The sequence below is a fragment of the Hyla sarda genome, chromosome 3 (assembly GCF_029499605.1).
Source record: "Hyla sarda isolate aHylSar1 chromosome 3, aHylSar1.hap1, whole genome shotgun sequence".
NCBI classification, from domain to species: Eukaryota; Metazoa; Chordata; class Amphibia; order Anura; family Hylidae; genus Hyla; species Hyla sarda.
The window spans coordinates 209,317,687-209,345,652 of record NC_079191.1 but is presented as its reverse complement, the minus strand read 5'-3'; the positions used below and the strand labels follow the sequence as shown (position 1 = coordinate 209,345,652).

General features: G+C 43.7%; 1 long non-coding RNA gene across 1 annotated transcript; it reads right to left on the bottom strand.

The window, feature by feature from the left end:
* Positions 1-3,335: 3,335 nt before the first annotated feature.
* LOC130360698 (uncharacterized) lies at positions 3,336-4,549 on the bottom strand. The gene is made up of 3 exons (XR_008890766.1): positions 4,499-4,549; positions 3,811-3,953; positions 3,336-3,426 (listed from the first exon to the last, which is right to left on the bottom strand). It is a non-coding gene; the product is annotated as an uncharacterized LOC130360698 (long non-coding RNA).
* Positions 4,550-27,966: the final 23,417 nt, after the last annotated feature.

Sequence of the window (27,966 nt, the reverse complement as noted above, 5' to 3'; positions counted from 1 at the left end):
TTATTGGGGGAGGGGATTTTTCACTTTTTTTTACTTTTTATTTTTACTATTTTCTACTTTTTTATTTTTACACTTTTTATGTCTATAGAAATCATTTGAAACTAATACTGTTCAGTGCTATGTAGGACATAGCACCGATCTGTATTATTGGTGATCTTCTGCTCTGGTCTGCTCGATCTCAGACCAGAGCAGAAGACCCCAGGAGACGGCCGGAGCCAGGTGAGGGGACCTCCGTCCGCCATGCTGGATGATCGGATCGCCGCGGCAGCGCTGCGGCCGATCCGATCATCCATTCAAAGTACCGCACTGCCGCAGATGCCGTGATCTGTATTCATCACGGCATCTCAGGGGTTAATGGCGGACATCCGCACGATCGGCCGGAACCTGCCGTGTATGATGCAAGCACCATTCTGATGCTCGCGGTCATACATAGGATGTAAATGTACGTCCTGGTGCGGGAAGTCCCGCCAAACCAGGACGTACATTTACGTCCGTGGTCGTTAAAGGGAACTCCGGTGGAATTTTTTTTTTTTTCAAATCAACTGGTGCGAGAAAGTTAAACAGATTTGTAAATCACTTCTATTTAAAAATCTTAATCCTTCCAGTACTTATCAGCTGCTGTATGCTACAGATATACTACAGATAAATTTCTGAAGTTCTTTCCAATCTGACTAGAGTGCTCTCTACTGACACCTCTTTCAGTGTCAGAAACTGTCCAGAGCAGGAGAGGTTTTCTATGGGGATATGATTCTAATCTGGACAGTTCCTGACATGGACAGGGGTGTCAGCAGAGAGCACTGTTGTCAGTCAGAAAATAAATTCACAAATTTCTCTGTGTTCTACAGCAGCTAATAAGTACTGGAAGGATTAAGATTTTTAATGGAAGTAATTTACAAATCAGTTTAACATTTAGGCACCAGTTGATTTGAAAACATTTGTTTTCTACTTGTTTCCATTGGAGTTCCCCTTTAAGCTTATAAAGGCAGAGGCACATTTACAAAATCTGTGATAATCAATCAACCTATAGAATACTTCTCCTATGTAGGCTCAAATTACCTATAAACAATAGAGGTTTATGCAAAATACAAATATGAACACCTACAGGTGCACGAGGCGCACGAAAATAAACATCCAAGCAAAAAATTTATTTTATAATGATAGTAAATCTTTATTCATGTACAGAGAAACATTTAAAAACATGTATATGAAGTCACACAAAAGTGTAAAAAAATACAATACATGGATACTGGGATGAAAGTCCTGCTATTGTAATATGCTGTATGTCTGTTTTAAAGGGGTTCTCCAGTGGAAAACTATTTTTTTTTTTTAAATCAACTGGTGCCAGAAAGTTAAACAGATGTGTGAATTACTTCTATTAAAAAATCTTAATCCTTCCAGTACTTATCAGCTGCTGAATACAACAAAGGAAATTCTTTTCTTTTTGGAACACAGAACTCTCTGCTGAATCACGAGCACAGTGCTCTCTGCTGACATCTCTGTCCATTTTAGGAACTGTCCAGAGTAGGAGAAAATCCAGCAGAGAGCACTGTGCTCATGATGTCAGCACAAAGCTCTGTGTTTCAAAAAGAAAATCATTTCCTCTGTAGTATTCAGCAGCTAATAACTACTGGAAGGATTAAGATTTTTTAATCAAAGTAATTTACAAATCTGTTTAACTTTCTGGCACCAGTTCATTTAAAACAAAATAATAAGTTTTCCACTGGAGTACCCCTTTAAAGTGGTTCTACAGGATATAGATAGAAATAAAAATAAGAAATACAGTAATAAAGCATAGAGTATGTATAAAGTTGAAGGGCAAACTGCTCCTGATAGATTGTTTGCAGATAGAAAGCTATAGACACAGATGAAATGTAGTACAGAACAGGCCAAGGGCTCACATGGAGCATCTGCACGTATCTGTTTTTCAGGTATCTTCAACAAGATCGGAACATCAGTGCTCATCCTATTATATATGCGCTGGGGGGCTAGATATATGGCTTCTCGGTAACGGCCATTCAGGGCTCCCAGCTGGGGATTTAAAAATGAAAGTAAAAACACACCATACATCGCAGGGTTGCGGACCATGCCGCCCGCTCCCCTGCTTAATTACTTCGCATGGGGTCTCAGAAGTGAGACCCTGTGCAATAAATCTCTGAAGCCCCTGTACTACAACCCCCATCATGGAACAACTCTGTTCCATAATGGGGGAAGTAGTACAAACATTAATGTAGCCTCCCCAGCCACTGGCAGACTCCCGCAGCCAAGGAATTACTACTCCCATCATGGAAACAAGTCTGTTCCATGATGGGAGTAGTAGTAGTCCCTCAGCACTGCAGGAGTCTGCTGATGTCACCTTTTCTGAGCACGCTCAGAAGTAATAATGCATATTATAAACCAAGTACAAACGGATGACATAAACGCTCCTCTGTTTATCATAGACTTCAATGTTAAAAATAACAGCTGTTAATTTACCCGTTTCTTGTGACGGAAGAAAAATTTGTGCATGTGCCTTTTTTTCTTCCGTCACAAATAATGTCTGTTATTCATGACGGACTATAACGGGTCATGACGGACAATCAAAATATCCCATAGACTTTAATGGGATTTTGTAACAGACATTTAACATCCGTTTTTTAAAACTTTTCTAATGGATGTTCATAACGGATCTTTATAGTGTGAAAGCCTTAACATTTAAACATTTTTTGATTAGGAATATATGTTGGTCCGATATGATGTCAAGCACATGTTCTCTGCCAAGCCTACGATAATTGCGGGTTGTAAGTCACACATATATTTTCTGGCATGGGCATTTGAAATAATATACAACACCTTTAGTGGCACAGTCAATATGATGTGTAATTTTATATGTCTCTGTTCCCTTGGCATTGACAAATGTAGTACTTCTCTCAATATTGGGGAACGCAACAAACTGACCACAAGTAAACAAACCCCACTTTGTCTCTTGGACCCAAATGCCTGCATTGGGGTTACCCCTCGATGATAGCTGTGGACTAGTGTGTCTTTTATATTCTTGGATCTTCTGTATGTTACTGAAGGTCTGTTAGGTAGATATTTTTGAAGTACCTGATCGATCCTTAGTATAGGCCAATATTTCTCCATTGCTTGAGTCATTTCCTGTGTGCGTGAATGATAATCCATTCAAAATCTAATTGTTTGCTTTTTCCTTTTTCCCTGTAAGAGACTTGTATGGTTATTTTCTTTGCTCATTTATATGCCTTCTATATAGTTCTATCGTCATACCCCCATTCCTTGAACCGTACCTCTAGGTCCTTGGCTTTGGTTTCAAAAGTGTTGGAATTAGAGCAAATGCGGCAAGACCTGTAGGTATGTTTCTTATCAGATGTCTGGGGTGTCCTGAAGTTGTATGCAGGATTATATTGGCAGATGTGCTTTTTCTAAATAGATCTGTAGATAGAAGACCATTTTCATTGATTGAAATTTTAACATCCAGAAACTTAGTAACAGGTTCTCCAATTTTTTATGTTAATTTTTTACTCTTTCTCGGGTCCCTGCCAAATCAGGAGGATGTCGTCTATGTATCTAAAATCCAATAATGGATTTTCTCAATTCCGGGCACTGGATTGCATAGGAAGATTTCCCTCTCCCACAGCCCCAGGAACAAATTGGCATATGAGGGCGTGTAAGCCGCCCCCATAGCCGTGCCCTGGAGCTGCAGGTAGAGGGTTTTCTTGAACATAAAGAAATTCTGTGACAAAATAAATTCAAGGGACGATATGAGGAAATCGCATAGGTCACAATATAGGGAGCTAGTTTAAAGAAAAAACTCACTGCTTGTAGTCCATCGTTGTGTTTTATGGAGGTATATAAAGCCTCAACGTCACAAGTTGCAAGTATCATGTCTGGTTCAAGTTGCAGGTTGTCCAATTTCCTGAGGACATCATTTGCATCTTTCAAATAAGATGGTAAAGTCTCTACAAGGGGTTCAAGATGATAATCAGTTTACAAAGAGGCTCACAGAGATTACCACACCCTGACACAATTGGTCTACCAAGTGGACATGTTGCATTCTTGTGTACCTTAGGGAGTAAATAGATGGAGGCTACTGTATGGTTGGTAGGTAACAATGCTTCCATCTGTTTCATAGATAAAATTGCTTGATCAACTGCCTTTTGTAAAATACTGCGCAATTCCATCTGAAATGTGACGGTCGGATTAAATGTTAATCTCTTATAGCAGTCTGTCTGTCTTAATTGGCAAAGCATTTCCTTTTCATACATTTTTGTTGGCCATAACACCACATTGCTGCCCTTGTCAGATAGTTTTATAATCACCTCTTTTAATGTCTGTATGTCTCGTAATGCCTTACGTTGGTTAATTGTTAAATTGTCCCACTGTTGTGTTTCCGAGATATTATTGAATTTCTGGGATACCAATTTAACAATGAGGTCAATGGCAGGAAATTTGGCACGCTGGGGAAAGTTTTTTGATTTCGGTAACAAAGTTTGTGGACACTTACCTCTAGTTTGTGGTTCCTGTTCATCCAAAAGTTCCACCAGGGTCTGTGCTGCCTCCTGTTCCGTCCGAGGGGAAATAATGGGGAAAGAACTATTAAGAGGTTGATCAAAGATCTTTTTGAACGCCAATTTAAGGCAAAACAGTTGCATATCCTTTACAGCCGTAAAGCGATCAAGCAAGTCAGATTCCATTTTCTTCCTTTAAAGTGATGTCTGTAATTTGATGATGTAATAGACCCTGCACTTGTAGATGCTGCTGACGATACAGATGTTGCCGGGTATCATTACCCATTTGTCACCATCTATATAATATGTTTAATTGTGCATCATTGGAGTCATGTTGGTACTGTGATAATGCCTAAGGGTCAGAGGTTAATACTGCTAGAGTACTGCTACTGCTTTAAGTGGTTATCCAGGAAGTGAATGGAGCAAAGTTGTAATACCACATCCAACCTGGAGACAGTCAGGGAGCAGTTTTTGAAAGAACTAGAGAACTAGGAGCATTCCTATTATTGTATTATTCTTACTATGACAGAATAATAAATTGAGGTGACACATAACAGTATGATTCCATAGTAGTGATATTGCAACACTAAGCACCCCGACCAGTCTATATTATGAATAAGTGAACAGAATTCATGGAAAATATTTAACATGCATACTTTATGTGGGAAATCACTCATTTGTATTAAAAGTCCTAGAACACATTAGTCACATTTCTGTACTGTAAGCAAGGAATTTTGATGAAACCACTGGAAAGAGATAAAAGGCCAAATAAAATGTTTGGAAATATGACTGTACTGAAAAACGGGACATTAACATGATGTTTTCTTATAACCCATAATTGCTCATTTCGTATTATTTATTAATAGAATAATAAAAAACAAAGATGAAAGTTTCTCTTTTTATGTTGTTTTACTGCTTTCAATATTTTGGTGAATTATACGTTTTTATATATTTTGGTCTCGCAGAATACTAATGAAATGATTTGTATGATTTGTTGATTTTCTGTCACAAACAGATTGGTACATTGTATGTCGAGGCAGTGTCAGGGATTCTCCTATGAGCCTAAACAACTACTGTTTTCCCCTTTGTATCTCTGGGCTTCTGGAAACAATGCCCCGTATCCCAGCTTGCAGATTCTTCTAGTTTGGGGACAGATCCCCTGACTCCAGTGACTCTGACTTTAGTGGCTCAGTCCCAGCAGCAGAAGCAGCACTTATTCCTCCTGCCTGCACAGTAGTTCCTGTTACCTGTTTGTAGGACTCTACATAGGAGTGTGGCTATGCAAGTGTACATGTGCTACTGTGAAGCAGCAAAGATAAGTACCTCTTCGTGCTGTCCCTACTGAGCCACTAATATCAGAGTGACAGCAATTGTTCTGGCTTACTACACCTCCAAACCTCATTTGTGATTGTATCAACAGCTAGCCACCGATTACTAGGTAATAAGAAAAGACATGTGACTGGCACTAAAGAAACCAATATGACTAAGGTTGACAATAAGGGAAGTTGGCATTAATAATAAAATGTTATTTTCCATGCACATATTTAAAGGTAATTGTAAAATTGTCGATTGTTTACAAAAAGGTGGATCAGCCACGCTTCTGCTCCATTTACTTAGGGTACAAAATACCTCTATTCTCGCAATCATATGGGGCCCTAGCAGTCTGATCCTCAGGATGATTTGAAAAATCCCTTTAAGGGTACTGTTGGTATTCATATAGGGGGAAATGTCACTTGCACTCATATAAAATGGCAATTTAACTAGCGCTATTCTTATTGTTCTGTAACTGTCACTGTAAGATGCACTTGGTGACTTGCATTGTTATGGTGGCCCTGTGACTGACATTGTTTTATGGGCCACTTAGCTGGCACAGTCAAGGTGCCCTTTTGACAGGCACTGTCGTGGCTTTGTAGTTGGCCAAGTTATGGTGGTCTTGGTACTAGCAGTTTTATGGCTTACAGTGGGGCAAAAAAGTATTTGGTCAGCCACCAATTGTGTAAGTTCTCCCACTTAAAAAGATGAGAAAGGCCTATAATTTTCATCACAGGTATGAAGACATAATGAGAAAAAAAAAATCCATAAAATCACATTGTCTTATTTTTTAAGAATGTATTTGCAAATTATTATGGAAAATAAGTATTTGGTCACCTACAGACAAGCAAGATTTTTGGCTCTCACAGACCTGTAACTTCTTCTTTAAGAGTCTCCTCTGTCCTCCACTCCTTTCCTGCATTAATGGCACCTATTTGAACTTGTTATCAGTATAAAAGACACCTGTCCACAACCTCAAACAGTCACACTCCAAACTCCACTATGGCCAAGACCAAAGAGCTGTCGAAAGACACCAGAAACAAAATTGTAGACCTGCACCAGACTGGAAAGACTGAATCTGCAATAGGCAAGCAGCTTGGTGTGAAGAAATCAACTGTGGGAGCAATTATTAGACAATGGAAGACATACAAGACCACTGATAATCTCCATCGATCTGGAACTCCATGCAAGATCTCACCACATGATGTCAAAATGATCACAAGAATGGTAGCAAAAAATCACAGAACCACGTGTTTACAAAGCCCCCATAGTGCCAAAACAATGGACCCACATGTGACCCCATTTTGGAAACCACACACCTCACATAATTTAATAAGGGGTACAGTGAGCATTTATGCCCCACTGGTGTCTGACAGATTTTTTGGAATAGTGGTCCGTGAAAATGAAAAATGTAAGGGAGGGGGGGGGGGGTCCACTGTTCTGGCACCATGGGGAGCCTTGTAAACGCACAAGGCCCCTGACTTCTATTCCAACCAAATTCTCTCTCCAAAAGCTCAATGGTGCTCCTTCTCTTCTGAGCATTGTAGTGAGCCAGCAGAGCACTTGACGTCCACACATGGGGTATTTCCATACTCAGAAGAATTGGGGTTACAAATTTTTGGGGGCATTTTCTCCTATTACCCCTTGTAAAAAAAAAATAATTTGGGGGAAAAAATGCATTTTAGTGCAAAAAAAACTTCATTTACACATCCGAATTTAACGAAAAGTCGTCAAACACCTGTGGGGTGTTGTAGTTTCCAAAATAGTATGCAGTGTTTTTTTTTTCTGTTCTGGCACCATAGCGGCTTCCTAAATGTGACATGCCCCCCAAAAACCAATTCAGCAAAATTTGCTTTCCAAAAGTCAAATGTGACTCCTTCTCTTCTGAGCATTGTAGTACGCCCGCAGTGCACTTGACGTCCACACATGGGGTATTTCCATACTCAGAAGAGATGGGGTTAAAATTTTTGGGGGACATTTTCTCCTATTACCCCTTTTGGGAAAAACCTGCATTTTAGTGAAAAAATTAATTTACACATCCAACTTTAACGAAAAGTCGTCAAACAGCTGTGGGTTGTTATGGTTCACTGGACCCCTTGTTACGTTCCTTGAAGGGTGTAGTTTCCAAAATAGTATACCATGTGGGTTTCTTTTTTTGCTGTTCTGGCACCATAGGGGCTTTCTAAATGTGACATTCCCCCCCAAAACCATTTCAGAAAAACTTACTCTCCAAAATCCCATTGTCGCTCCTTCCCTTCTGAGCCCTTCTGAGCCCTCTAGTGCACCCACAGAACACTTTACATCCACATATGAGGTATTTCCTTAATAGAGAGAAAAACACATTTTAGGGTGATTTCTCTCCTAATACCCCTTGTAAAAATTTAAAAACTAGGTCTACAAGAACATGCGAGTGTAAAAAATTAAGATTTTGAATTTTCTGCTTCACTTTGCTGCTATTCCTATGAAACGCCTAAAGGGTTAACAAACTTTCTGAATGTCATTTTGAATACCTTTAGGGGTGCAGTTTTTTAACCCCTTAACGACGCAGGACGTATATTTACGTCCTGCGCCGGCTCCCGCCATATGAAGCAGGATCGCGCCGCGATCCTGCATCATATCGCGTCGGTTCCGGCACTCATCAACGGCCGGGACCCGCGGCTAATACCACACATCGCCGATCGCGGCGATGTGCGGTATTAACCCTTTAGAAGCGGCGGTCAAAGCTGACCGCCGCTTCTAAAGTGAAACTGAAAGTGACCCGGCTGCTCAGTCGGGCTGTTCGGGACCGCCGCGGTGAAATCGCGGCGTCCCGTACAGCTGACCGGACACCGGGAGGGCCCTTACCTGCCTCCTCGGTGTCCGATCGACGAATGACTGCTCCGTGCCTGAGATCCAGGCAGGAGCAGTCAAGCGCCGTTAATGCTGATCACAGGCGTGTTAATACACGCCAGTGATCAGCATAGGAGATCAGTGTGTGCAGTGTTATAGGTCCCTATGGGACCTATAACAATGCAAAAAAAATGTAAAAAAAAAGTGATAATAAAGGTCATTTAACCCCTTCCCTAATAAAAGTTTGAATCACCTCCCTTTTCCCATAAAAAAAATAAAACAGTGTAAAAATATAAATAAATAAACATATGTGGTATCGCCGCGTGCGTAAATGTCCGAACTATAGAAATATATCATTAATTAAACCGCACGGTCAATGGCGTACGCGCAAAAAAATTCCAAAGTCCAAAAAAGCGTATTTTGGTCACTTTTTATACCATTAAAAAAATGAATAAAAAGTGATCAAAAAGTCCGATCAAAACAAAAATCATACTGATAAAAACTTCAGATCATGGCGTAAAGAATGAGTCCTCATAGCGCCCTGTATGTGGAAAAATAAAAAGTTATAGGGGTCAAAAGATGAAATTTTTAAACGTATACATTTTCCTGCATGTAGTTATGATTTTTTCCAGAAGTGCGACAAAATCAAACCTATATAAGTAGGGTATCATTTTAACCGCATGGACCTACAGAATAATGATAAGGCGTAATTTTTACCGAAATATGCACTGCGTAGAAACGGAAGCCCCCAAAAGTTACAAAATGGCGTTTTTTTTCGATTTTGTCGCACAATGATTTTTTTTTCCGTTTCGCCGTGCATTTTTGGGTAAAATTACTAATGTCACTGCAAAGCAGAATTGGCGACGCAAAAAATAAGCCATAATATGGATTTTTAGGTGGAAAATTGAAAGGGTTATGATTTTTAAAAGGTAAGGAGGAAAAAACGAAAGTGCAAAAACGGAAAAACCCTGAGTCCTTAAGGGGTTAATGGGGTCATTTATGGGGTATTTCTAATATGAAGGCCCCTCAAATTGTTGCTAAACTTTGAAGCCCTCTGATGTCTTCCAAAAGTAAAAACAGGTTAACTTTATGATGCAAACATAAAGTAGACATATTGTATATGTGAATCAATATATAATTTATGTTGTATATCTATTTTCCTTACAAGCAGAGAGCTTGAAAGTTTAAAAAAAACTTTGGTATTTTTCACCAAGAAATGATGCAAGTATCGACGAAAATTTACTACTAACATAAAGTAGAATATTTCACGAATAAACAATCTCAGAATCAGAGTGACAAGTAAAAGCATCCCAGAGTTATTTATGCTTAAAGTTAAAGTGGTCAGATGTGTAAAAAATGCCCGGGTCCTTAAGGGGAAAATGGGCTGGGTCCTTAAGGGGTTAAGTGGGAGAACTTGCACAATTGGTGGCTGACTAAATACTTTTTTGCTCCACTGTATAAGGGCCTATAGGCTGGCTTGCTATGAGGTAAATGTGCCTAGCCCTATAATTGGATTACACATTATGTTGGCACTGTGATAAACATTGTAAAGGCAGCAGTAAGATTGACACTTTTTGTAGGCACTGTGGCATTGTTATCTCTGACCGTGGCTCAAGATACCATATTCCGGTAGAAAGGTGACAACATACTTTAATAAACTCACCTTTCTGTGTTCAAGCAGCCTGTTGTTGTTCTGCTGGTGTCCCTGGCATAAGAGCTAGAGTTTGTGTTACAAATCAGGCAGATCTGTCCTAGTAGCCAATAAGGGATTAGGTTAGTGCAGCCAATCCATTAGCTTGGCTCACTATTTAAATGGGGTTTTCTGGACTTTTATCACACTGGTCCTAAAAAAATGGTCACCTAGTGAGGAATGGAAAGGCAAATTTCCCTACAAGGCTCAGACTGACCACAGGGGAGCAGATGTACCCCTCGTAGGCCCCTACTGACGTCTAGTTTTTAGGGAGACACAGTGACTGTTACGCCGAGCGCTCCGGGTCCCCGTTCCTCCCCGGAGCGCTCGCCTCATCCTCGTTGCTGCAGCGCCCCGGTCAGATCCACTGACCGGGTGCGCTGCGGTACCGCCTCCAGCCGGGATGCGATTCGCGATGCGGGTGGCGCCCGCTCGCGATGCGCACCCCGGTCCCCGTACCTGACTCGCTCTCCGTCGGTCCTGTCCCGGCGCGCGCGGCCCCGCTCCCTAGGGCGCGCGCGCGCCGGGTCTCTGCTATTTAAAGGGCCAGTGCACCAATGTTGGTGCCTGGTCCAATCTTCCCAATTACCAATTAGTGTGATCACCTGTGCACTTCCCTATATTACCTCACTTCCCTTGCACTCCCTTGCCGGATCTTGTTGCACTTGTGCCTAGTGAAAGCGTTCCCTTGTCTGTTCCTAGCCCGTGTTCCAGACCTCCTGCCGTTGCCCCTGACTACGAACCTTGCCGCCTGCCCCCGACCTTCTGCTACGTCCGACCTTGCTTCTGCCTACTCCCTTGTACCTCGCCTATCTTCAGCAGTCAGAGAGGTGAGCCGTTGCTAGTGGATACGACCTGGTCACTACCGCCGCAGCAAGACCATCCCGCTTTGCGGCGGGCTCTGGTGAAAACCTGTAGTGGCTTAGAACCGGTCCACTAGCGCGGTCCTCGCCATCCCTCTCTGGCACAGAGGATCCACTACCTGCCAGCCGGCATCGTGACAGTAGATCCGGCCATGGATCCCGCTGAAGTTCCTCTGCCAGCTGTCGCCGACCTCCCTACACTGGTCGCCCAGCAAGCCCTAAAGATCGCCCAACGAAATCAACAGCTGGCATACTTGACCTCCGTGACACTGCATCTTCAGTCACAGATACAGCAAATTCAGTCACAGCTACAGCTGCAACAACCATCTCCTCCGCCGGCTCCTGCAACTCCTCCGCAGCAACCGGCCGCTCCTAACCCCTGCTTGTCCCTGCCGGACAAATTTGATGGGGACCGCAATGATCCTGCCACAGCCACAGTCCAGTCCTTCTTCGCTGAGGTCCGTGGTGTCTTCGAGGAGCCTGCCCGAGCTTCTTCTGCCGAGACTGCCCTGCTGAACCTGGCCCAGGGTGTTTCTTCCGTTGGCGAGTACGCCATTCAGTTCCGTGCTCTTGCTTCCGAGTTGTCCTGGAATAGTGAGGTTCTCTGCGCGACCTTTAAAAAAGGCCTATCCAGCAACATTAAAGATGTTCTGGCCGCACGAGAAACTCCTGCTAACCTACATGAACTCATTCATCTTGCCACTCGCATTGACATGCGTTCTTCCGGATGGCGTCTGGAGCTCCGCCTGGATATGGACTTTGTTCGCACGAGGCGTTTTTTCTCCCCGGCTCCTCTCTCCTCTGGTCCTCTGCAATCCGTTCCTGTGCTTCCCGCCGCGGAGGCTATGCAAGTTGACCGGTCTCGCTTGACACCTCTAGAGAGGACACAACGCCGCATGGAGAATCTTTGCCTGTACTATGCCGGTACCGAACACTTCCTGAAGGATTGTCCTATCCGTCCTCCCCGCCTGGAAAGACGCACGCTGACTCCGCACAAAGGTGACACAGTTCTTGATGTCAACTCTGCTTCTCCACGCCTTACTGTGCCTGTGCGGATATCTGCCTCTACCTTCTCCTTCTCTACTATGGTCTTCTTGGATTCCGGATCTGCAGGAAAAAATTTTTTGGCCTCTCTTATCAACAGGTTCTACGTCCCTGTGACCAGTCTCGCCAGACCCCTCTACATCTATTGTATTAACAATGAAAGATTGGACTGTCTCATGCGTTTCCGCACAGAACCCCTCCTAATGTGCATCGGACCTCATCACGGAAAAATTGACTTTTTTTTCCTCAGGTTCTTTGGCCCCAAGAAGAGGGGGAGACCCAAGGGGGGGGGGTACTGTTACGCCGAGCGCTCCGGGTCCCCGTTCCTCCCCGGAGCGCTCGCCTCATCCTCGTTGCTGCAGCACCCCGGTCAGATCCACTGACCGGGTGCGCTGCGGTACCGCCTCCAGCCGGGATGCGATTCGCGATGCGGGTGGCGCCCGCTCGCGATGCGCACCCCGGTCCCCGTACCTGACTCGCTCTCCGTCGGTCCTGTCCCGGCGCGCGCGGCCCCGCTCCCTAGGGCGCGCGCGCGCCGGGTCTCTGCTATTTAAAGGGCCAGTGCACCAATGTTGGTGCCTGGTCCAATCTTCCCAATTACCAATTAGTGTGATCACCTGTGCACTTCCCTATATTACCTCACTTCCCTTGCACTCCCTTGCCGGATCTTGTTGCACTTGTGCCTAGTGAAAGCGTTCCCTTGTCTGTTCCTAGCCCGTGTTCCAGACCTCCTGCCGTTGCCCCTGACTACGAACCTTGCCGCCTGCCCCCGACCTTCTGCTACGTCCGACCTTGCTTCTGCCTACTCCCTTGTACCTCGCCTATCTTCAGCAGTCAGAGAGGTGAGCCGTTGCTAGTGGATACGACCTGGTCACTACCGCCGCAGCAAGACCATCCCGCTTTGCAGCGGGCTCTGGTGAAAACCTGTAGTGGCTTAGAACCGGTCCACTAGCGCGGTCCTCGCCATCCCTCTCTGGCACAGAGGATCCACTACCTGCCAGCCGGCATCGTGACAGTGACTCACTGCAATTCACATTTAGAAGGGAGAAAAGCAGATGATAAATGAAATCTGAGAAGGGTACAATCATCTTCCAGGAAAGCCAGTTAGTCTATCAACTCAGTAGGGACTCATTAGGGTTATAGGTTGAACTTGAGGGACTCTGGTCTTTTTTTAACCTTATGAACCATGTTACTATGTATTGTATAGCATCTTAAAAAGGGACAGGGCAAAAATGGAGAAAGGGAATATTAGAAATATATATATATTTTTTTAAACACAGCCACATAATGTTATAAGTCAATTGTAAACTGTAAAAATATCTTTAAAAACTTCTGATAACCACAAGGTAAAGGGGTTAGATTCTCCATTTTCATAAACTCTTTTACTTTACTGAACCACATTAGAATTAAGGGAAGGTGGTGCCTCATAGTTATCATGGTGCCTCACAGTGCCTGAAAGGTCAGGAGGAATGCTGTATTTTGGACCCCCATTCTAGTGATCGGGTTGGATTTCAGTTCTTTAGACTCGAACAATCCTTCGGGTAGGTGATAAATGTCCATTGTGGGAAAAGCCCTTTTCACCCCAAAGACTTTCTAGATTTCCTAAATTCTTTTTAAAAGCACACCCATTTCGACAGTAACAAAAAACTGCTACATTGCCAACATGTTTTACCATATGCTGTTGCTGCTAGTGTGGGAAAGATTTGGTTTCAATAAAGGAAAACATTGACTGGTCCAAGCTTTTTAAAAGACACTCATGATTCTATTTTCTTCTTACAGATAAATATGGAGCATGAATCGTCTGGAGTCATTTATAAAGTTGTGTACTGTAGGTACATAAATCAGTCCATCATAGGCTAATGTTTCTCTTTTAATACATTTTTGCTTATTTTGCCTTGTATTTAGGAAATTCATTTTCCATCATTTACAAAGAGAAAAAAAAACCATTATTTGTATTGTCTGCTTGGCAAAAGTTGCTATAGCTGCAGTAATTCAGTGTCTTCTTAGGAAACTCTGAGTTAATGTACATTAATAATAGTGAGGCCAGGTCAGACTGAGCTATGACAACATATTTAAGCACAGGACGCTAATGATTCTTTCCAAATGTGTGGAAATATAATTTGGGTTAAAATAAAAATGGTGACTAACACTAAGTAAACAATATATCCAAGGTGACTGTCCCTGCTAACTGTACTATCCTGTCAAGAAATTAACTTTAAAGGGGTACTCCCCCCCTAGACATCTTATCCCCTATCCAAAGGGCAGGGGATAAGATATCTGATTGTGGGGGACCCGCCACTGGGGACCGCTGGGATCTCTGCTGCGGCACCCCAGACATCCGGTGCACGAAGCAAACTTTGCTTCTTGCCAGATGACTGGCGATGCGGGGCAGAGGCTCGTGATGTCATGGTCATGCATTGCACGTGATGTAATGGCCACGCCCCCTCAATGAGAGTCTATGGGAGGGGGCGAGATGGCAGTCACGCCCCCTCCAATAGACTTGCACATAGGGGGCTTGGCCGGGACATCACAAGTGGGGCGTGACCGTGACGTCATGAGCCTCCAACACTGCACCCAAACGCCGGGTGCAGCAGGGAGATTGCTTTGGATAGGGGATAAGATGTCTAGGGGCGGATTACGCCTTTAAGGGTATATTCACACGGCAAAATTTCCATGTGGAATTCTGCAGAAGAATTACTGCCCATTACTTTCAATGGGATTCCACTGTCCCATTCAGAATTTTGCAGAAATATAAGATCAGTTTTATATTTTGTGGAATTCCACAGCGGAAACCCATTGAAATCAATGGGGCTCAAATTTCAGCCGTATTCTGTGTTCTGAGAACACAGAAATTTTACCGCAAAGGCAAATAATGGAACTTGACATTCCTGGGTTCCTATGCAGAATCTGTAACAGTGTCATCTCATGTGGCAAAGGGCCACACAAGGGCCCAGGTTCAACTGCAGCCTCTTATAGCTAAGCCCTTGAAGCAGATCATTAATATCACAGAGGAGTATAATTGGCTTATATATATAGACCATCTCTACAATAACCGATGTTAAGTAAATATGTATCATCTTTGGGGATTGATAAAAGGAGGCTTTTGGGGAGGGATTTCACACAAAGCTTTTTGTAGGGATTCCAGATAGAAGAAAAAGGCCCCGAGTGTCAAGCGCAGTCTACCAGGCAGAGAGTGATTATTAAATTACAAATGTCTTATTATAGAAACAACAAAACAAATCACATTTCAGGGCTTCGGAGCCCCTTCGTCAGATAAACAGGCGTGAGTGATATATACTTTAACAAGTGCATATACATAAATACATCAATAAAAGTACTGTTTAGTAAATTATTCCCAAAGTATCACAACTGTTCCATTTTATAAAACAACTATGCATTTGTGATAATAAAGAAACTTTACTCAACTTTATTCTTGGAATCCACACATGGTATTTGGAAAGTAGTGTTGGATTGATTCTATATATTTGTGTAAGATAATATTTTACATGAATGTCATGCCGGCGACATACAAGCCATAAAATAGTGTTGCCTCCATTGAAGGGGTTCACACAGCGAGTACTATAAATTATCATTATTGGCTTTTCTAAACAGGGACCTGTGGCTGACAATAATGAATATAGATAACCACACGGCAAAGGCTCAGCTGATGAGCGCCGATCATAGAGATTGACGCTCATTTCCTGCCCTTCGTCGGCCTGTCTTAATGGGCCCATAGGTTCAAGGATTCCAACTTTTATATGTTCAGACCCTACTTTAATAGGCTTCAGTTCTTTATTTTCCTAGCCCTGCTTTCAAGAAGGGGAAAATAATCTAATGCAATCTCATTTTTATTCTTTTTACAAAGTGCTCTGTGCAGTATAAGGCTGGATTCACACACAGTATTTTGGTCAATATTTTGTTCAACATTTTCAGAAACAACCTGGAGTGGAACCAAGACAGAGAAAACTATAATGAAAATATTTGCAGCTTTCTTTTGTGTTTTGGACCAATTTCTGGTTTTGGCTAAAAATACTGACCAAAATACTTATCCAAATACTGGCCCTGATCTACGATTGTAAGCCTAACCTGTTTTGCTGGGTTATGAGCCAGAATTTGGAGCATTGTGCCACAAATTGTGTCTGTGCCAGACAAACTCAAAAAAGAGGCGTGTCCTGACAGAAAGAATGAGTGGTCAGCCTGAAAAGGGGTGTGGTTTCACAACCCGAGCTATTTACTGTTGAATTCAAAGAAAATCCTGTGAATAAATGGATGAAAATTTCCACCAAGAAAAAGCTGGTCAGAAAATGTTCCAGACTTGTAAATCTGTGAATCCCCATAGTAAATAGTGTGAAATCCTGCAAGTCTGAAACAACATTTCACACATGTAAAAACTCAACACTCTTAGTAAATCAGGGCCAAATTATTATGATTGAGGTGGTACCAATTATGTATATTTTTTATGGTTAACCATTTTCAAAAAGTTAAAGAATTATGCTTTAAATAAAAAAGTTATGTATTTTTTTTTTATTTTTTATAAATTTCAGTTTTAAATATCTATATCAACCTCTCTTTCATAAGGCTGTATTCACAACACTTTGAACAGGACGTGTAATCATAAAAATGACCTATTGTTTAAATACTTAAATCTTGCAGTTTATAGATAACACAGGTTTACACCATGTGATGGTCACAGGTCCCCTCCTCCCCCTCCCTGCACACTGACCTATGGACAGGTTACAGAGCATGAGTAGAAATCTCTCTCATAGAGGTCAATGATTTAGCTTTAGTCTATTGGCCTATGTGGCTGCTGTATAGCATATCTCTAATCATTGTTAGAAGCAGATCAGGAAAGATGGCCACCCCCATTGTCATGTACAAAAAGTTAAATAACTAATAAAAAAAAATAAAAAATAAACAGATATGAAGAAAATAATATGCTGCGGTATCTAGTTATATGCAGCAAAAAAAAATTGTGGATACATTTCCTTTTAAAGGGGTACTCTGGTGGAAAACTTTTTTTCAAATCAACTGGTGCTAGAATGTTAAACAGATTTGCAAATTACTTCTTAATCCTTCCAGTACTTAGCTTCTATATGCTCCACAGGAAGTTGTATTTCTTTCTTGAGTTCTTTTCAGTCTGACCACAGTGCTCTCTGCTGACATCTCAGGAATTGCCCAGAGCAGGATAGGTTTGCTATGGGGATTTGCTCCTGGTCTGGACAGTTCCTGACATGGACAGAGGTGTCAGCAGAGAGCACTGTGTTCAGACTGGAAAGAGCTCCAGAAAGAAATACAACTTCCTGTGGATCAAACAACAGCTGATAAGTACTGGAAGGATTAAGATTTTTTATATAGAAGTAATTTACAAATCTGTTTAACTTTCTGACACTAGTTGATTTCAAACAATTTGTTTTCCACTGAAGTACCTCTTTAAGCTATACATAAGCATATACTTTGGAAAATGTTCAGCTTGTCTCAAAAGTTCTAGATTGGTACACTATTGCTTCAGCACTATTGAGAAAGATAATTCTTACCAACATCTTTAATATACCTTTGTAATGCTCCACTTTCAGACACAATTATCTGTTTAGTATTTACTGAGGAATCTTGGTTCATATGTCATCCTATGGAGCCTGTATAATAGCACCAGAGGCCATGTACATCTGCCTCTGTGCACTGACATAGAAACTATGCATACAGCTATGCACATAAGCCTTATAGTAAGGGATTCATTTTGTATTCAGAAAATTACAGTAATTCCTTTGGAACAAACACTATCTACTCATAAGTAGGTCAGTAGCTCTGAGCATAGTTTCAACTGATTGGAATTTTTAGTGCAAGTATAAATGCTGTTCCTTTTTGCTTGTTTATTATACCATAAAGCAGCAGCTTCTTATAATAAAACTAGCTGTTTGCCCGGTTTTTCCCTTCCTAATCCTTGTTGTGGAGGAAAAACAACAGAGGAAGCTTTTGACTTCATATCCTGTCCTCATATATTGTTGTCATATCCCAACCCCATATCCCAACCTCCTATCCCGTCCTCCTATCCCGTCCTCCTATCCCGTCCTCCTATCTCGCCCTTCTATCCCGACCTCCTATCCCGCCCTCCTATCCTGTCCTCCTATCCCATTCCCCTATCCTGACCTCATATCCCGTCCTCCTATCCCGTCCTCCTATCCTGTCCTCCTCCTATCTCGACCTCCTACCTCGACCTCCTATCCCAACCTCCTATCCCGACCTCCTATCCCGTCCTCATATCCCGTCCTCATATCTTGACCTCCTATCTCGACCTCCTATCCCGATCGCATATCTCGACCTCTTATCCCGTCCTCATATCCCGTCCTCCTATCTCGACCTATCCCGACCTCATATCCCATCCTCATATTCCGTCCTCATATACCGTCCTCATATACCATCCTCCTATCTCGACCTCCTATCCCGTCCTTATATCCCGTCCTCATATCCCGACCTCATATCCCGTCCACATATCCCGACCCGTAATATGTGTACCAGGTATTGAAATATCTCCAGCTGTGGGGAAATACATTTCCGGTTGACTTTAAACAAAAACCCCGACCCTCACAAAAGGGGGTAGTTAAGGGTTAAATTAACTATGTACAAAAAAGAAAGTTGCAACAGCACTCTAGGTCAAAAAATGGAGTCTCTTAGCGCACTTTTTGATCAAAATGTGTCCCCCCATCCACCACGCGGAGGTGGCCTCATATCGGATGGGACCCTAACATGATAACTCCCCTCTGCTGTGCATATAGCCTCTGACTGTGTGACATGTTGGATCAGCCATTGACTGAACCACCTCCAGTCTGAGAGTTAAATTCACTATCCTATATTTTAAGTGGACATATAAGTAACATGTGACCAAGTATTATCGAAATATCTCCAGCCGTTTCGAAGTTATGCAGTAACATATATTTTCCTTGTATTGGACTTTAAACAAAAACCCCGACCCTGGCAAATGGCGGTGGGTAAGGGTTAAATTACATATCTTATGTTTGTTGTTGACATATAAGTAACATGCGTGCCAAGTTTCATGCTAATATCTTTAGCCGTTTGGATGTGATTCTGGAACATACACACATTGGGGGGAATTTATCATTGTACTAGCGTTGCCCGGTTTTTCCTTCCTCATCCTTGTTGGGGAGGAAAATAAACAAAGTAGGGAGCTTTTGACTTCATATCCTGTCCTCATATATTGTTGTCATATCCCAACCCCATATCCCGACCTCCCATCCCGACCTCCCATCCCGACCTCCCATCCCGACCTCCAATCTCGACCTCCAATCCCGTCCTCCTATCCTGTCCTCCCATTCCGACCTCCCATCCCGACCTTTTATCCCGACCTCCTATCCCATCCTCCTATCCCGTCCTCCTATCCCGCCCTCCTATCCCGTCCTCCTTTCCCGTCCTCCTTTCTTGACCTCGTATCCCGTCCTCATCCTTGTTGGGGAGGAAAATAAACAAAGGAGGAAGCTTTTGACTTCATATCCCGTCCTCATATATTGTTGTCATATCCCAACCCCATATCCAGACCTCCCATCCCGACCTCCCATCCCGACCTCCCATCCCGACCTCCCATCCCGACCTCCAATCTCGACCTCCAATCCCGTCCTCCTATCCTGTCCTCCCATCCCGACCTCTCATCCTGTCCTCCACTCCCGACCTCCAATCCCGACCTCCCATCCCGACCTTCCATCCCGACCTCTTATCCCGACCTCCTATCCCATCCTCCTATCCCGTCCTCCTATCCCGCCCTACTATCCCGTCCTCCTTTCCCGTCCTCCTTTCTTGACCTCGTATCCCGTTCTCCTATCTCGACCTCCTTTCCCGACCTCCTATCCCGTCCTCCTATCCCAACCTACTATCCTGACCTCCTATCCCGACCTCCTATACCGACCTCCTATCTCGACCTCCTATCCCGTCCTCCTATCCCGACCTCCTATCCCATCCTCCTTTCCCGTCCTCACATCTCGACCCGTAATATTTGTACCAGGTATTGAAATATCTCCAGCCGTATTGAAGTTATGTGGCAACATACATTTCCCATTGATTTGCATGGGACTTTAAACAAACACCCCGACCCTCACAAATGGGGGTAGTTAAGGGTTAAATAAGCTATCCTATATTTTTATTTGACATATAAGTAACATGTGACCAAGTATTATCGAAATATCTCCAGCAGTTTGGAAGTTATGCAGTAACATATATTTCCCATAGACTTCTATGGGACTTTAAACCAAAACCCCGCCCCTGGCAAATGGGGTGAGTAAGGGTTAAATCACCTATCCGATGTTTGTTGTTGACATATAAGTAACGTGTGCCAAGTTTCATGTTAATATCTTCAGCCGTTTGGATGTGATGCAGGAACATACACACATACACACATACACACACACACACACACACACACATTGGGGGACATGTATCAAAGATTTTACCCCTGTTTTGTGTGTATTTTTTTGCGCAAAATTTAGCGCAAGCCCTATTGTTTGCGCATTTTTTTTTTGCGCACATTTTGGTAGAGCATGTCCTCCAGATGTGGCCAAATTGGGGTACCTTGGAGTGACATCTATAGTACACATGGATTTATTAACTGCATACTTTTCCTTTACACCAAAAATTTTGCCGCAAGAGCTGGGGTTTTTTTTGCGCAAATATAAGCCATCTTGGACGTAACGTAGCAAGATGCTCTAAATCATCGATTCTATTTTCCAAAGAGTGGATTGAGGAGACTACTATATTTACCCGCAATTTATGAAGCTCATTGTGCTTGATTGATAAATTTAGCGCTTCTGCTCATAATTTAGAATTCGGGAAAAGGGGTAAAATGCTTCTACCATACACAAATAATGATACATGTCCCCCATTGAGTTTTATATATATAGATAAAGAGCTGTTTTGTGTCAAATTCTTTGCGCAAAAATATGTGCAAGTGTTTTTTTGCATTTTTTTTGCGCAAATTTTGATAGAATTTTTCATCCCCTTGTCTCTGGTTAAGGCTACCATAGAGCACTTCCTACAGTAGAATCAAATTTACTAACCCGTTTTATTTTTTTTGTGCAAAAAAAATGCGCAAACTGCATTATCTTGTGCAAATATACACCACTTCAGGGGACACGTACCAAAGTGTCTATTTTGACATAGTAAGGACGGCAACTCCCATCATGGACAGACTCTGCCCATGATGGGAGTTGTAGTCCAGTGGTTGAGGTGCAGATCGCAGCAGGTCATTATCCAGAGACCCGCTGTGATCCGCATTTATTAACTATACAAGCCGGCGGTACATGCAGCTACACTGCGCTGCACGCAGCTCTTGTATACACTGTCATAATTCATAATCCCCGCAGCCGGAACATGGGAGCTATGATTGGTCACCAATCAGTGCTCCCGTCTCCCGGCGGGATTATGAATTATAAGAAATGTATACAGGAGCCCGTGGCAGCGCAGTTTAGACACATGTACTGCCGGCTTGTATAGTTAATAAATGCAGATCGCAGGAGAGAGATCTGCCTCTCTGGACTACTACTGCTATCATGGGACAGAGTCCGTCCCATGATGGGAGTAGTTGTAGTACCGCAGCGCTGCTGAGGGATGGCAGTTGCGCATCCCCAGGCTGCAGGACTTTTAGGACTACTACTCCCATTATGGAAAGACTCTGCCCATGATGGGAGTTATAGTCCAGGGGCTGAGGTGCAGATGGCACCGGGTCATTCTGCAGAGACCAGGTGCGACCCGCATGTATTAAGTTAACAAGCCGGCGGTACATGCGACTACACTGCGCTGCCACCGGCTTCTATATACAGTGACCCCCCGACCTACGATGGCCCCGACATATGATGAAATCGACATACGATGGCCTCTCAGAGGCCATCGCATGTCAATGTCAGCATCGACATACGATGCTTTTTTATGTCGGGGCCATCACATTAAGTGCTATCCGGCAGCGCCAAATGCTTAAGCTGCTGCTGGATAGCAGCTTAATGTTCCCCGTGTGGTGCGGTAAGTATTACTTACCCCTCCACGATGCTCCGGGGTGCCCTCCGGGTCCAGCGCTGGTCTTCCGGCGTCTTCTCAGCCCTCTCCGATGACGTCAAAACACTGCTGCGCACGCCATCCAATAGGAATGGCGTACGCAGCGGCGTAATGACGTCGCTACGCAGGCCCAGTAAGGCCTTGCGGAAGACAGAAGAGGACCGAAGAAGACAGAAGAGGACCGGAGAAGACAGAAGAGGACCAGAGAAGACAGCGGAGGACCAGAGAAGACAGCGGAGAGCCCAGCGGAGGCCCGGGATCACCATCTCGAGCGGCGGGGACACCATCTCGAGCGGCGGGGACAGGTGAGTACAGATTCCTATACTTTACATTGCACGGATCCCTCAACATACGATGGATTCGACAAACGATGGCTCGTTTGGAACGAATTACCATCGTATGTTGAGGGACCACTGTACACTGTCACAATTCATAATCCCTGCCGCCAGGAGAGGGGAGCCATGATTGGTCAATAGCTATTCACCAATCAGAGCTCCCGTGTTCCGGTGGGGATCATGAATTATGTCAGTGTATATAGGAGCACAGGAGCGCAGTGTAGCTGCATGTACTGCCGGCTTTTTAACTTAAATTCGGATTGCAGCAGATCATTCTCTGGAGATCTGTTGCAATCCGCATTTATTAACTATACAAGCCGGCCTTACATGCGTCTACATCGCGCTCCCCGACGGCTCCTATATACACTGTCATAATTCATAATCCCCACCACCGGAACACTGGAGCTCTGATTGGTGAATAGCTATTGACCAATCAAAGCTCCCTTCTCCTGGTGGCGGGGATTATGAATTATGACAGCTGTATATAGAAGCTGGTGGCAGCACAGTGCAGTCGCATGTATCGCTTTCTTGTTAACTTAAATGCGGATCGCAGCGGGTCTCTGCAGAATGATCGGCTGCGATCTGCACCTCAGCCCCTGGACTATAACTCCCATCATGTACAGACTCTGCCCATGATGGGAGTTATAGTCCCATGTCCCATGATAGGAGTAGTAGTCCAAGGGCAGAGGGACAAATCTCTGTTCACACTATGCGTTTTGCATAATGGGAACAGAGCCTTTCTGGCAGTGTGTTCCCAAACAGGGAGACTCCAGCTGTTGCTTAACTACAGCCCCCATGATGGAAGTTGTAGTTAGCAACAATTGGAGGCTCCCTGTTTAGGAACACGCTGCATTATGTGCGCTCTACCCAGGGAAGAGCGCAAAAAAAATTTACTAACCCATATTTCTTGTTTTTCTTTTCTTCTCATTTCAGATATGTGAATGCGGAGGACTACATCAGATTCGGTGGACTGCGACGATGTCCAGCGTTTCTTTTTTATTTTAATAAAATGGTTAACAAGGGCTGTGTGGGAGTATTTTTTTTTATACATTTATTTTTTTCAATGTGTCTTGTTTTTTATAATTTCATTTTCAGGGTTAGTAGTGGAAGCCGTCTTATAGACAGAATCCATTACTGAGCCAGGGCTTAGCATTAGCCCCAAAATCAGCTAGCGCTAAACCCCAATTATTACCTCGGTACCCACCGCCACAAGGGTTCCGGGAAAAGCCAGTGCCAACAGGCCTGGAGTGTCAAAAATGGTGGGCCTAGGCGGTAACAGGCTGGCGTTATTTAGGCTGGGGAGGGTCAGTAACAATGGTCCTTGCCCACCCTGGTAACGTCAGACTGTTGTTGCTTGGTTGGTGTCTGGCTGATTCTAAAAATAAGGGGAACCCTATGCGTTTTTTTTTTTAATAAATAAATATAAAAAACGTGTGTGGTTCCCTAATTTTTTCAGTATCAGCCAGATGCCAACCAAGCAGCAACAGCCTGATGTTACCAGGGTGGGCGAGGACCATTGTTACTGGCCCTGCCCAGCCTAAATAACGCTAGCCTGTTACCACCTAGGCCCAGAAGTGCCATTTTTGACGCTCAGGGCCTGTTGGTACCAGCTCTTTCCGAAACCCCTGTGGTTGTGGGTACCGGGGTAATAATTGGGGGTTAACGCTAGCTGTTTTGGGGGCTAACGCTAAGCCCCGGCCTAGTAATAGATTCTGTCTACAGGACGCCTTCCACTATTAAGCCTGAAAATTCAATTATAAAAAATCACAACACATTGAAAAAAATGTTTTACTTAAAAAACACTCCCCCCACAGCCCTCATTAACCCTTTTATTGACATTTAAAAAAAAAATGCTGTTCAACAAAAAAACAACAAAAAGTTTAGTAATTTTTTTTTGTTTCCCCACACCAGCAAAAACGCAAGAAAAAAACGCAAGGAAAACTGACAAAACGCAGGAAAAAGCTGGGACAGTTCAATGGAATCCTGGCCTCAAAGCAATAGAACAAAATCCCTGTGTCCACTTTTCCTGTGAGGTAGAGAAGGAGTGTACGGTAGAGCGAGGGGAGGCGTTTCTATATTTGCACAAGATTTATCAAAGGAGTGTACAGCCTTAGTAAATTCTGAGCAAGAGTGTAAAATAGACGGTATCCTCGCTCTCCGTCGCCGCCATCACGTCGCTACGCACGCCTCTCCTATTGGATGACGGGATGGCATGCACGACGACGTGATGACGACAAAGGAGAGCGCTGGCCATGTAGGGGATCCCAGCACGGAGCAGACACCGAGGAGGCAGCTAAAGTCCCTACTTGTTTCCTGTAAGCTGTTCGGGACACCGCGAGCAGCTGGGTTACTGTAACTGTCGCTTCAGACGCGGCGTCAGCTTTGATTGCCGTGTCTTAAGGGTTAATACAGGACATCACTGCGATTGGTGATGTCCTGTATTAGCCGCAGGTCCCGGCCGTTGATGGCCGCAGGGACCGCCGCGATAGGACAGGGTTTTAATGTGTATTTGCCGTATAAGATTCACCAACTTCCCCCCCCTCCCCCCCCCCCAGTTTTGGGGAAGAAAAAGTGCGTCTTATACGGCGAAAAATACCGTAGATAGATATAAAACAAAGAGGAAAGCAACACAGCTAGGCGGGATAGAAAGTGGTGCTTGCAGGTAATATGGACTTTGGTCAGAGGTCCTCCATATACAAAACATTTGCAAAATCCCACAGCACACGGATATTAAGCTTTAAAAAAAGTGCCTCTTTATTCCAACAGTTTAGTGTAAAAGACAACTATGTTTCGGCATCTTCACGCTGCCATTTTCAAGGATGCTGTAGCTGAACTGATGGGATAAGGAGATACTTTTTTCACCTAAATATCCATGTTTTGTTGAATTCTGCATTTTTTTTTTAGATAGATAGATACAGTGCAAATTGTGTATTTAGAAAGAAAAGAGTAAATATTACATAAATAAGCAGATTCCAATATGTATTCATTTTCCTCCAGACTGTGGCCAGATTTAGTTTGCCAACTCAAGTGAGTGCCAATGCACATGTTGCAACTAAATATTCATTACCCTGGAAGGGCAGCCCACATTGAGGAAATGAAAGCTGTTTATCCTGAATGCGTGCTAGTTAAGTAACTGTCAAGTGAGCTGAAAGCCTCTGCCTTTTCATGACAGCTTTTCTCTTGGAAGATGACATTTTCTCCTCTTTGGGGCTAATAATGTGGCTGTTGCAGTGTCTGAAAAGTGTCCAAAACAAAAGAGAGTGGAAAGAAATCTAGATCTGGAGATAAATGGTACAAATAGCTTCAAGAGCTGGCCCAATTCCCTCTGAGTCTTAGCCATAAAAAATGTCTGGGAATAGCAAGAGGCTCCGTTCATATGTAACTATTGCCAGGTTCTATAGCAGCACATTAGAATTTCTAGCTCTGCATTGAATAAAGATTGATTTGGAGTTTTTTTTTATGGAGGATATGAGAAGATATCATAGGATATCATAGAAGGAGAATAGCACGTCATCATATCCCTTATCTTCTAATGACCATTTCCATTTATGTACAAAGCCCCATTGGTTCACATTTAAACAATAAACAATATACTGTATATACTCGAGTATAAGCCGAGTTTTTCAGCAAGATTTTTCGTGCTGAAAACACCCCCCTCAGCTTATACTCGAGTGAACTCTCCGTCTCTCAATCCCTTCTCAGTGGTCTTCAACCTGAGGACCTCCAGATGTTGCAAAACTACAACTCTCAGCATGCCATCGGCTGTCTGGGCATGCTGGAGTTGTAGTTTTGAAACATCTGGAGGTCCGCAGGTTGAAGACCACTGCGGCCTTCGCCATCATCCAGACCCCCCTTTAGTTTTCTACTCACCTCCCCTCGGTGGGAAGGAAGGGTGAGCTAGACCGGGCCAACAATGCTGCAGGGACCGTCCGGTGGGGAGGGTTAGTCGTTCCGGCCTGTCCATCTTCACCGGGAGGCCCTCTTCTCCGCTGCGCATGAACGTCCCTGTGCGTCGTTGTCAAGGTGACGTCACTAGTCTGGGGCCGGCCCGGAGCGGAGAAGAGGGCCTCCCGGGGAAAATGTACAGCCCGGAATGACTAACCCTCCCCACCGGACGGCCCCTGCAGCATAGATGGCCCAGACCAGCTCACCCTTCCTTCCCACCGAGGGGAGGTGAGTAGAAAACTAAAGGGGGGGTCAGGATGATGACGAAGGCCGCAGTGGTCTTCAACCTGTGGAGCTCCAGATGTTTCAAAACTACAACTCCCAGCATGCCCAGACAGCCGATGGCTGACGGGGGTGATGATGACAGGGTGATGATGACAGGGTGATGATGACGGGGGTGTTAATGACGGGGGTCTGGATGATGACATGGGGGGATGATGTATTTCCCACCCTAGGCTTATAGTCGAGTCATTAACTTTTCCTGAGTTTTTGGGGTGAAATTAGGGGCCTCGGCTTATATTTGGGTCGGCTTATACTCGAGTATATACGGTACATGGATAGGACCCATTAATAACATAAGAAGTTCTAGATAAGTGACCAGAGAATAGAAATATAAAGGAATATGTGTATATAACATTAACATAGAAGCTGCTATCTTCAGTTTTTCGCTTGAAATAAGTTTCTTCAAGAAAACAAGGTCATAGTAGTTATGGGATATATTTTTCTAAGTCACAGTGTTTAAAAAGCTGTTGAACACCAGGGTAGGCTCTGTTCACACCTAATTTTTCCATTACATTACCTGAGTAACACGCCAAATGTATCCATTAAGCCCCATGTACATGGCTCCCATCAGTGGACTTTCTTCATACACTGCGCTAATAGGAACTACTTTAACTTTTCTTTATTGTATAAGAAAGCATTTTCTGTTGCACTTGATTTTTTACAGTAAAAAAAATGTGGCTAACGTTTGGCACTTTATATTTTTATATCAGAGGAATATGTCAGAATATTTTACCGATATGTCCTTCCAACAGAAGTTAGAGATGAGCTGTGAACCACATTTTTATTACAGACAAGAGATCCAAAATATCTATCTATCTAAGTATACAAAAAAGAAGGTCGCAGCAGCACTCTTGGTCAAAAAATGGAGGCTCTTAGTGCACTCTTTGATCAAAACGTGTCCCCGTCTACCACCCTAACACTTATTCCACTCCCCTCTGCTGGGCACATGGCCTCTGACTGGGTGACATGCTGGATCCACTATCAATTTAAAAAGCCTCCTGTGAAACAGGGAGGGGTGGATGGCTACAGAGGGTGCCACTCCCCCTAAATTACACAGCAAAAACAAAAATAAAAATAACCAGCACAACTATCTAGTACACGGGGGCACGCTGTTGTGG